The sequence below is a fragment of the Gracilinanus agilis genome, chromosome 5, assembly GCF_016433145.1.
Source record: "Gracilinanus agilis isolate LMUSP501 chromosome 5, AgileGrace, whole genome shotgun sequence".
Lineage (NCBI taxonomy): Eukaryota > Metazoa > Chordata > Mammalia > Didelphimorphia > Didelphidae > Gracilinanus > Gracilinanus agilis.
Window position 1 is genome coordinate 99,380,079 of NC_058134.1, and position 10,716 is coordinate 99,390,794.

Genomic DNA, 10,716 nt, shown 5'->3' on the forward strand with positions numbered 1-10,716 from the left:
GAGAGAGAGAGAGAGAGAAAGAGAGAGGGAGAGAGAGAGAGAGAGAGAGAGGGAAAGAGAGAGAGAGAGAGAGAGAGAGAGAGAGAGAGAGCGCTGAGGCTTTGGGAGAAGCCCTTCTTGTGAGCCAAACCTACAGATTGCCCAGCCAAGGAGCAACCCACTGAGGGTGGAGGGTCCTGGGACTTCCTCCCTGCTGGCTCAGACTCAGGCTGGTGGCCTGAGGTTCCAGAGGTGGCTGATTCCAAACCAGCTGTGAATCCCCTTGTGAACAGGAGCCGGCATGAGGTCACCAGGAGACAGAGAGCCTGGTGGCAGTGGGAGATACAAGACCTGAGTACCAAGTAGGTGGAATTCAGCAAGTCTGGCGGGAGATGGGGATAGCTGAACTACTGGCTGAAAGCCTCACCTGCTCATGGGCAGCCGGGGGTGCCTCCCTGTGTGGGCCATGAACTGTGTCTTCCAGCAGGAAAGGGAGCAAGTCCATCAGCAACCTGGCAAGGAGCTGAGGAACAGGCTGGAGCCTCAGGCTGGTGCTCCAGAGATGGGCCTGCAGTTGTCCCCAGCCCTCTCCAGGTCACAGAGAATCTTACCCAGGGTCTGTGGAAGAGCTAAAGGACTTGTTGCTTCTGCTGTGGGGCGGCCTTCCACGCCTCTGGCCGTGTGGAACCTAAAAGCCCAAAGCACTCTTTGCTTCATCTTCACAGGTCCAGTTTGGTCCTGTCTGCTTGGAGGCTGCCAAGCTGGTCTGGGCAGGGAGTGAGGACAAGTTGTGGCCCCATGTGGCCGGGGGCTCTGTAGGAGTGGGTGGGGCCCAAAGAGCCTGTGGAAGGCTTGGTGAGTGTGGGGGACCCTCAGAGGGGACCCCTGGATGTGGCTCTTGTGCCCAGGGTCAGGGCTGGCAGCTGGGCTCTGGGGAGGCCTCTCCAAACCACTGGCAATGACTCAGGAAGGCAGGTGCTCTGGGTGTGGTGGCAGCCTGGAAAGGTGCTCATGGAGGGTGTCCCTGAGGGCCAGGGGGTATAGCTCAGGGGTAGAGCATTTGACTGCAGATCAAGAGGTCCCTGGTTCAAATCCAGGTGCCCCCTACCAGCTGCCTCACCTTTTAGGTCTTCCACCTGCTCCTCTTCCTCCTGGCCTCCTAAGAGTCTGCAAGTACTCAGCCTCTTTCCCAGCTGTGGCTGCCCCAGTCCAAGCATGACCTCAGGCTGGCCCCACACCCCTGGAGGGGACCTCAGCCTCCGGTCAGGCCCTTCTTGCTAGGCAACCCTGGAGGCTGTCCAGCCAAAGAGGAGCTGGCTGAGGGCTCAGGGCTCTGGGGCTTTTTGCCTGCTGGCTCAGGCCCAGGCTGGTGGTCTGAGGTTTCAGATGTGGTTGGGCCAAATCCAGCTGTGAATCTCCTAGTGAAGAAGAGCTGGCCTGAGCCAGGAGGCAGAGAGCTTCCCGAAATCTGTGGGAATGGCTCTGGAATCCTGCTATTTGCTATCCTTACAGGCTGGATGTTGAGCATTTGAGTGCAGAAAGAGTTCTGTTTCCCAAGCAGGTGACTTCTGGCCCTGCCTCCCCTTTTCAGGCTCCCAGGGCCTCGCTCCATCTTTCCTTCAACATAAACATCTGTTAGGCATCAGCGTTCCTTCTTTCTCCTGCCTCCAGGTGGGCATGCTCCACTTTGCAGCATCTTCCCACCATCCCCTTTACCTTTAGCTTCGGATTGCAGCCGTCCCTGTGACCTGCTTTTCCTGCCTCTTCGGGGTGTCAGGCCTCTGGAAAGGACTCTGTCTGTTGGCTCGAGCCGTTCTCTCCCCACTGAATGGTCTCACAAACGTAAGCGCTCCTGGGGTCGGCTGAATTTTCGGAGGCTGCAACAAGTTAGTCAGTGCCGGCTCCCGGGGAAATGTCAGCCCAGATGGAGCTCTCGTGGCACTCTGGGTACAAAAAGAGTGAAAGACATCCCAATCCCAGGCTCAGCACTCCGGTGACTTGGAATTCGGCCTCTCACCGTCTGTCGGTCTTTCCGAAATCCCCTCTCACTATGGCGGTGTCTCTGGGGTCCGTCCCCCCCTCGCCTCTGTCCTGACTCCTGCCTGTGCCTGGGAGTCTGCTCCCTGCATCTCCTGTTCTTGCCCCTCTTCTGCCCCTCTTCTGCCCCCCTGCCCTTGGCGTGCCCCAACAGCCCTGGGCTTCCTCCTCTTCCAGAGCAAGGCATCCGGGCTGCTCCCAAAGTGGGCCGGGAGGCAGTTCTGAGATGAGACCTCGCGAAGACCCTTCTGTATCCGAGACAGCTCATGGTCTGGAAGAGGATCTTCTTGGCTGCTAAACCCTGGTGGCTGCCCGGCCAGAGGGCTGCTGGCTCAGCATGCAGGGCCCTTGGGCTTCCTGGCTGGTGGCTCAGGCACAGGGAATTTGCCTGAGGTTCCAGAGGTAGCTGGTTCAAACACAGCTCTGTTCTCTCGGGTCTTCTGTCTCTTCCTATAATTTTCTTGACTGAAATTTCACAGGATGGTGGGTGTTTTAGGGCTTTTAAAACCGAATCTTTTCATACCGAGTCTCGTCTGAACCAAAATATTTTCATCAGCATCTCCACTGTTTCATTTATGCATACAACACGTGTACCTACGTAGTTGTCACCATATAAAAGAGAGAAACTTCATGAAAATAAATTCTTGCTTTAGTAGCTGAATTTCCAAACCCTTGGAAATAAAATTATCTGCATAAAATCCATATGTTGATATGATCTTTCAGTTATAGCAGTGTTGCAGAATATACTTGAAGTGTTCTATAGGTCCTAGGTTTTCATTATTTTTATTTAACACGGAGTTTTGAAGATCTTGTACTAATTTTGTTCATTTCTGAACTAATTTTCAAAGGCTGCCATAACTGAAGAATATCCTCCACAAATTTATGTTTGCTAGTGGTAGTGACAGAAGTGCGTCGTTGGCCTCCTCTAGGAAGTCCTGATCGTTTTTCATTTTTTTAACTCTCTAGAATGTCAGGGATTTTGCTGCATTTCAGCTAGTAAATTTCCATCTTCTCTATTTTTGGCTGGTTGTTCTTCCAAACGAATTGGGAAGCATTGTATTTGCATATATTCCTGTAAGTTGGTTTAAAACTCACTTGGTCTCCCTTTCAAACATTCTTGAAGTCTCTAAAACTGTTACCACATTTAAAAGCATGCATATATGTGAATATTTATTGGTGACATAGCACAGCATTTTCAGAAACCCTGAAAACACATGGTTTTGAATTCTGAAGAAAGATCTTCAGTTTTATCAATTGTGTTATCATCTGCATTACTGAAGAGAGTGGTTCATTTGAATTAAGAGTCAAGGAAAATGATGAGGTTGAGACTGAAAAATCTGTTGGTACAAGACTCTTAAAAAGAAATAGTGGGGGCAACTAGGTGGCAACTAAGTGACTTAGTGGAGTCAGGCTCCAGATGGAAGGTCCTAGGTTCAAATCTGACCTCAGACATTTCGTAGCTGTGTGACCCTGGGCAAGTCACGTAACCACTATTGCCTAGCCCTTACCACTCTTCCTTAGAACCAATACACAGTATTGATTCCAAGAAGGTAAGAGTTAAAAATAGTTAGGGGAGAAAAGGTTACCTAGTGAGCTTTGCATTCGGATCACAATCCATCCATGTCTACTTATCCTGTGCTACTCAATCCTCCCCCCTTCCTCAAACCTATATTTATGTGTCTCTGTGCTTGGGGGTGGGATGAAGGGAATGAGACATTCTTAACTTACTGGTCACTGATCTGGAATGCAGTTTTTCAGATAAGGAAGATCTACCTGCTTGCTAAATGAGATAGGAGATGTTCTTGAATGTCTTTGAGGGTGGGAGTGCAGGGAATATGCAATCTGGAATTTCCTTTATTCTGCTGCTAAGGCCACTTAGGTCCCAGAGAGGAGGCAAGTGGGAAGAGGTGCTTTAGCGCTAGAATAGGTGAAGGGAGTTCTTGTATTGTGCTGGAGTCAAGCCCACCATTGGCCATCACCAAGAGCCAAGATGGATCAAATTCCAGATTCCCTCCCTTCTATGGGCCGATCCCACATCCTTTGGCATCATGCCGTGCCACACGCCACTCATCCTCCCTTAGTCATATGAGTTGAGGCCCCAAAATCAGTCCATTGGTTTTGAGAACCAGGATGAGGGGCTGCCCTCATGTTTGTATGGTCTCTTTCCCTGAGAATGACCTCGCAAGAAGAGTGACCTTCTCAGCAAGCTTTAAGAGGAAACTTCTCAATTTTTTTTAACAGGTTTTAGGAATTCTGCCACCTCTGCCAAAGGCTTTCAGAGGAGGAGAGAGAATTCCTCTCCCCTCTCCATCCTCAGTTGTAGTTATGGTAGCCAAAGGCAGTTTGTATATCATGCTTTCTGGGGACGTCTGAGATTGAAGCCTCGGGCAGCCTGTTCTTTTCTTGCTTGAGCTCAGGTGACCAAAATGAGAGCCCAAGATTACAGATTCTCTGGGATTCCAGGGTAGGGAAGGGAGCTAGAAAATATGGGGAGGGGAAGAGAGCCTAAATCCTCATCCTTCTTCCATTATCCCCAGTCCCATGTTTTTGGGCCAGACTTTCTAAGGACCAAACCCAATCTGGATGACTCTAGGGCAAGGGTCCGATTGTAAAAGGACATCCCATGAGCCACATTAGGAAAATTCATAAATGGGACCCTTCACTGACCGAGCGGGCTAAATTAGGCTTGTGGGCAAGTTGGGTGTAGAGTATCTGTAGAGCTTCAGATTACTTCCTGCCAGACTCTACTGAGCCTTAAGGATGGGAGGCCCATGAACGGTTAGGCTACCAGGGGGAAAAGTCCCCCCTCCAAGGGGCCCACTATGGAGGCAGGTGGATTATCTGTTGAGCATACTAGCAATGGCTCTGGAATGCAGCTGATCTGGGTGTGGTAGCAGCTTGGAAAGGGGCTAATTAAGGTTGTCCTCATGGGCCAGGGGGTATAGCTCAGGGGTAGAGCATTTGACTGCAGATCAAGAGGTCCCTGGTTCAAATCCAGGTGCCCCCTACCATCTGCCTTACCTTTTAGGCCTTCCAGATGGTCCTTCTAATATCGATCTCAATGTCCTTCTCTTCTGTGCCCCATATTGTTCAAATGGATTCCTGATGATAACTCCTTTCTCCACAAAGAATCTTACTGCCTTGGCTTACTGGCTCACTCCTCTTATACCTGGGTCCTGCTAGGTCATTTTGTGCTATATGTGGATCTCAAGTTAATGTTCTCAACTTGAATAAAGAAAGAACTGTAGTCACTATTGCCCCTGTCTCCTATGTCTCCTGTGAGAAGATGGGACATCTCCATTCAGGTGTAAATCACTGCAGTTACTGAAGATTACACAACTTCTATGATACTTGGGTCACCTCTTTATTTAATTGTTTTTGGGTTGGGGTAGGCCTTTTGCAAGCACAAAGACTGGCAGAGAACCTATCAAAATATTGTAAAGTGGTATTAGTTTGTTAAATTGTATTGCTATTTATTTGAAGGCATGAAGAACGTTGCCAGATTTGATTATCAACTGTGCCACATATGGAGATATTTAATGAGACCCTATAGAATGAGGCACTGGGAAAGGCATTCAGAGAGGAAATGCAGCCCCTTCCCAAGTCACACAAGAATTATCTAGATTCGGACCTATGGACTTTGACAAACACATTCCTGTAGGTCTGCTAAAGCAGCAAGCATCAAATCTGGGGCAAGAGTGTAAGGGGAGGAGCTGATTGAGCTAATCGGTCAAGGAAATCACCACACATATAAATTAAATAACAAAATGTTACCTTCTGATACCTTAATCTTATGAGAAGATATCAATTCAATAGATTTTAGAGAAAGTCCACAAAGTCCTTATTAGCAGAAGTGATATATTGCTCAGGAACTATGTTTGGGATGGCTAAGAAAACTTGGTAATACCCTGTATAAAACCAGGGAACTGGATAAGAACCCAGGAGATTCAAAGAAATGCAAAGAGACTTCTAGCTAAACTCTGAGAAAGAACCAACTGGGAGGAGAGGCACAGTGCCTTGGATACAGTCTCCTCCACCTTGTCTTGAAAACTTCAGAGGCTGGTGGACTTCCCATCTTCCCATCAAAGCCTTGCGGCATCCCCTGATCATCAGATGGCAGTGTCAGCATTGGGAGCTGAAGATGACGATGACAGAATGGAGGCGGATTCCAGGCTCTCCAACAAGCCAAACAGAAAAACAGCAACATACATCAGAAAAACATCTTGAAGACTCCAACAAAAGGACTTCTAAGAGCTATGAGTTACTTCTTTGACCCATGGGTTTTGAATCCCACTTTCCCTGAAGCTACAATATTTTGAACTTTTTCTTCTTACCCAAGTAAATATTTTTCTTTTTTTAAATCCTTACCAGAAAAGCAGTAAGGGCTAGGCAATGGGGGTTAAGTGACCTGCCCAGGACCACACAGCTAGTAAGTCTCTGAGGCCAGATTTGAGCCCAGGACCTCCCATCTCCAGGTCTGGTTTTCAATCCACTGAGCTATCTAGCTGCTCCCTAAATATAGCTTTCTAAAAGATAATTATAAGGCTGGCTAAATGATAATCAACTGAGAATCACAAATGGAAACATATCAATGGGGGATTATTAGCTAGAGCATTGAAAAGGATACCCATAATCCTTCATAATCCTGGAACTCTGAGGGGGAGATTTAACTAACTAGTCTTGCTCTGGGAGACCCGAGTCTTCCCTGTGCGTAGGAGCTGGGGATCTCCAGCTCCTACATAATGCTATACTTATAGAACCTGCTATGGTTTTTCTGGCTGTCATTCCTAATTTTGGTTGGCATGTATGAGCTCTCATCCTGCATTAGGCAGCAATACTCTCTTTTATCTAATTTTTTAACCTTTCACTGTCCATTTCTTTTTCCCTCCCTTTCTACTCTCCTCATACCCTTTCACCACCTCAATGTTCCATCTTTGTCAATTCCGTTTTCCTTCCCTTTGGTGCCAAATGAGCAATGTATCTGGGTTTTGTGGCTTCAGCCTACAGGTTTGTCTCGATTCCTTCCTTCATAATCCTCCTTAGACTTTGTTACACAGAATCAAAGAATTTCAGAATTGGAAAGGAGTTGGACCTCACAGCTGAGTGTCAAATTTGTGCTGATGAATGTGGGATATGAATTCCTGGGAAGCACATGACCTTGGCTATTACAGGAGGAATAAGAAGGGACCTAAGTTTCCAAGAGATGGGAAGCCAGGGAAGGGAGCTGGAGGCTGAGAGATGGTGAAGCTATCCCACCTGTCCTCTCTAGAATGAACTGCAGCTGGATCCTTGGTGAATCCTGGCCACAGGTCTTATATTGGTGGAAAGCATTTGTGGTTCTGTTGGCTCCTTTGTAAGCTTGAGTTTTATTTTTCCACTTCCCAGAATCACATTTGGAGCTGATGGGGACCTGAGACGTTATTTAGTCTAACCCAGTGGTTCCCAAACTTTTTTGGCCTACCGCCCCCTTTCCAGAAAAAATATTACTTGGCACCCCTGGAAATTAATTTTTTTAATTTTAATAGCAATTAATAGGAAAGATAAATACACCTGTGGCCATCACTGCCTCCTGGATTGCTGCAGCACCCACCAGGGGGCGGTGGCACCCACTGGTCTAACCCCTTTATTTTACAGTTGAAGAAACTGAGGGCCATAGAAATTAAACTATTTGCCTAAGGGTTTACAGATAATAAGCAGCAGAACAAGGCTCCAAATTCAACATTCTTTTTTCTTTGCCAGCAACAGGAACAATAGTTCCACTTGTTAGAGAGCATTGCACTCAATTCAACAAGCTATATTCCCACAGGTACCCAGAGGCACAGGGAACCTGGAATAGTACAGGCATCAGACTCACCAATATTAAAAATTAGTAAGATATCAGGACTGGGCCAAGTTTGCCAGTCCATCTATTATAAGGAAAATCATTGATGACTTTTCAACACTGCATTACTTTCTGACCACATCTCCCTCCATTTCTTTAAGTCTTTTCTTGAACCAGGTTTTTTAAAATATATTTTATTTTGATATATTATATTATTATAACATTATTATATTTTTTATTAATATCATTTAGTATAGAAAATTACTAGGACTATCAGAAAAGGCACAAGAGAGAAGATCCTGCTTTATCCAGGCACTGCCCAGAATCCTCTCACTTGGGAAAACTATCTACCATGGACCTCCTGGAGCAGCTGAACGTGTTTCGGTTGAACCAGAGATTTTTAAGAGTTCAACCAAACCAATCTACCTATCAAATGCACTTGGCAGTGTATTGAATTTATCATCCCCATTTCATAACTGTCCACCATGACCACCCATGAAAGAGGGGAAATATATTTGCTCATTTTTTTCTCTAGGGTCAAGCTTAATCATAGTAGAGAGTGTTATTTTCAACTAAATTTGAACAAGCTTCGCATTTTCTCTGCCATCTCCCAAGGTATTAATTCTATCAGGATGATTCTCATTTCTGCAGTCCAGATCTCTCTCCCAAGTTCATTTGCCACTGGCACTTCAAATTCAATGGGCAAGTAAACAAAACTAACCAACTCTTCCACCCTGGGCCCCACCAAAATAACAGAAGAGAACAAAAGAGAACTCTAGCAGCTCTTATTCTGCTTTCCCAATGGTTCCATCACCTTCTCAATCACCAAATACCACTGGTATTTTGATTCTGCCTTCTCTTTCACATTCCTTTCCCCATCTCCAGGAATGAGGATAAGGAAGACTATAAGATTATAAGCAGTTGCTCAGGTGTTTCCTCAGGAAGTGGGTTGAGTTTGCCCTAGAATATGACCCGTCCAAATCACTTGGTACTTTAAGAATCTTCAGGGCATATGTAGTTCAAGTTTAAAGTCTTTGGCTACCTGCCTGGAGGCCCCTGACTTCAAAAAAGTGGAGCTGTCCTGGAAAGTCTGTGCTTTTGTTTCACAGAAGTAAAGCTAATGAGCATGGCTCCCAGCTTTATCTTGACTGGGGAGTGAAGGATTTTGGAGCATGGAAGGCTTGGGAGGGACAGCACAAAGACAGGACAGGAAGCACAATAGGCAGGAGGAACATTGGCACAGCCACAGAGGCTGAGGCATGTTAGAAAGGTGCTCTGCCAAACTCAAGAATTCTAATGTGAACCACCATAATGCCATGGAAAAAAATCACTTGGGACTGACATTCTGTTCTCTCATGCACATAGCCAATAATGAATAAAAATTTGATGCATGACATAAGAATTCTTTTTCTTAACATGATCTTAGGACAAAGATTCTGCCTCTTTCCCTAAAGACTCTACTTGGCATTAAAAAAAAAATCTTCAAAGAATATACACATTTGAAAATAGCTTTATTTCACCACTGTTCAGATCCTGCAGTCAAAAACACAGTTACTGCATCATAAATAAGAAATAACCATCAAAAGAACAAGCATAAAAGAGAAATTCAACCTCAAAACTGCATAAATACTTTGCCTAATTACAGGGTTTGTAAGTATACATGACAATTAACCAATCCATGGAACTTTCAAAACACTTGCCGCCTGCCTACCAGACAAACATACAAATGCCTCAAAGGCAATGAAAGAAGAAACATTCGACGGTCTCCCCAGTGCAATCTCGAGGTGAGGAATTTTGCCAGTGTTTCCCAACATGTCCTGGAAGCAAGAAGGGGATGGACAATGGGAATCGGTAGCAACTCTTCCTACCTCTGCTTATAAAATACATTGGGATATGCGCCCAAACATGTACACGTATTTCAAGCTATTCTTAAGATCGGGTGCCAAGGGAAGAGATCCTTATAGCTGTGGCCATGGGAAAATGGACAAAGTCTGTGGCTGTGGGTGCTGCATGAGCAAGTCTTTAATTGGCTGGGTCAATCCGTCCAGCTTTGGCAAAGATTTCCTGCAAAGGGGTGGGAATTCAACCTGACGAGATGGCTACAGTCCCAAGTTGGTTATCTGTTCAAATTCACTCTAAGAATATCCAAAGACTAGAAGGCCTAAAATCTCTCAAGGAAATTTTTTTAAAGGAGAGACCCTTAAATCTTTGGGACGGGTACTCAAGGAGCTCTTGGTATTGTCACTTCTCTTTTCATGGGTATATATAATTGCCTCAAAAGGGCAGAGAGCTTTGTATCCCCTACAGCCCTGACACAGAACTAGACGTATGTGATTATTTTATAATGTGAAACAGAATTCTGGAAAACAATTCCTCTCTGGGGAGTAGGCCACTGGAGGGGATGACGCAGAGGAGAGCGTTTAGCCAAGTGGGGAAAGCTGGTCACCTGAGCTAGGAGAGGCCTCATCCCGCATTCGCTTCACATCTGTTACCTCCTGCCTGCCGAGCACGGAGGCTCCGAGGTGCGCCTCAGGCCAGACGCAGGGAGCCCCGGGAGCCCCAGGAGAACAATAACAGCATTTCTCTCTAGGCCAGGGATGCTGACTGTCCTTGAGGCCACACAGATGCCAGGAGAACCAGGATGTGTTAGAACAGGTAAAAACAAAACAAAAACAAAAACCCCGGGCTTTATGCAAGATGAGCAATCTCAGAAATATGGCTGAGGGGAACAAATGCTGTTGGAGCTCCAAGGCCATCTGCAGCCAGACCATGATTTCCTCCGGATCAGAAATCTGTGCTTCGGAGACCCTCCCAGGAGGCTGGCCATGCCCAGGGGACAACCTAGTGCAAATGGGACACAGACACTTTCGGGAAGAGTT

General features: G+C 46.3%; 2 non-coding genes across 2 annotated transcripts; both read left to right on the forward strand.

Annotated features, from left to right (window-relative positions):
- Positions 1–1,013: 1,013 nt before the first annotated feature.
- On the forward strand, positions 1,014–1,085 carry TRNAC-GCA. Its single transcript has one exon. It is a non-coding gene; the product is annotated as a tRNA-Cys (tRNA).
- A 3,866-nt stretch (positions 1,086–4,951) lies between these two features.
- Positions 4,952–5,023, forward strand: TRNAC-GCA. Its single transcript has one exon. It is a non-coding gene; the product is annotated as a tRNA-Cys (tRNA).
- Positions 5,024–10,716: the final 5,693 nt, after the last annotated feature.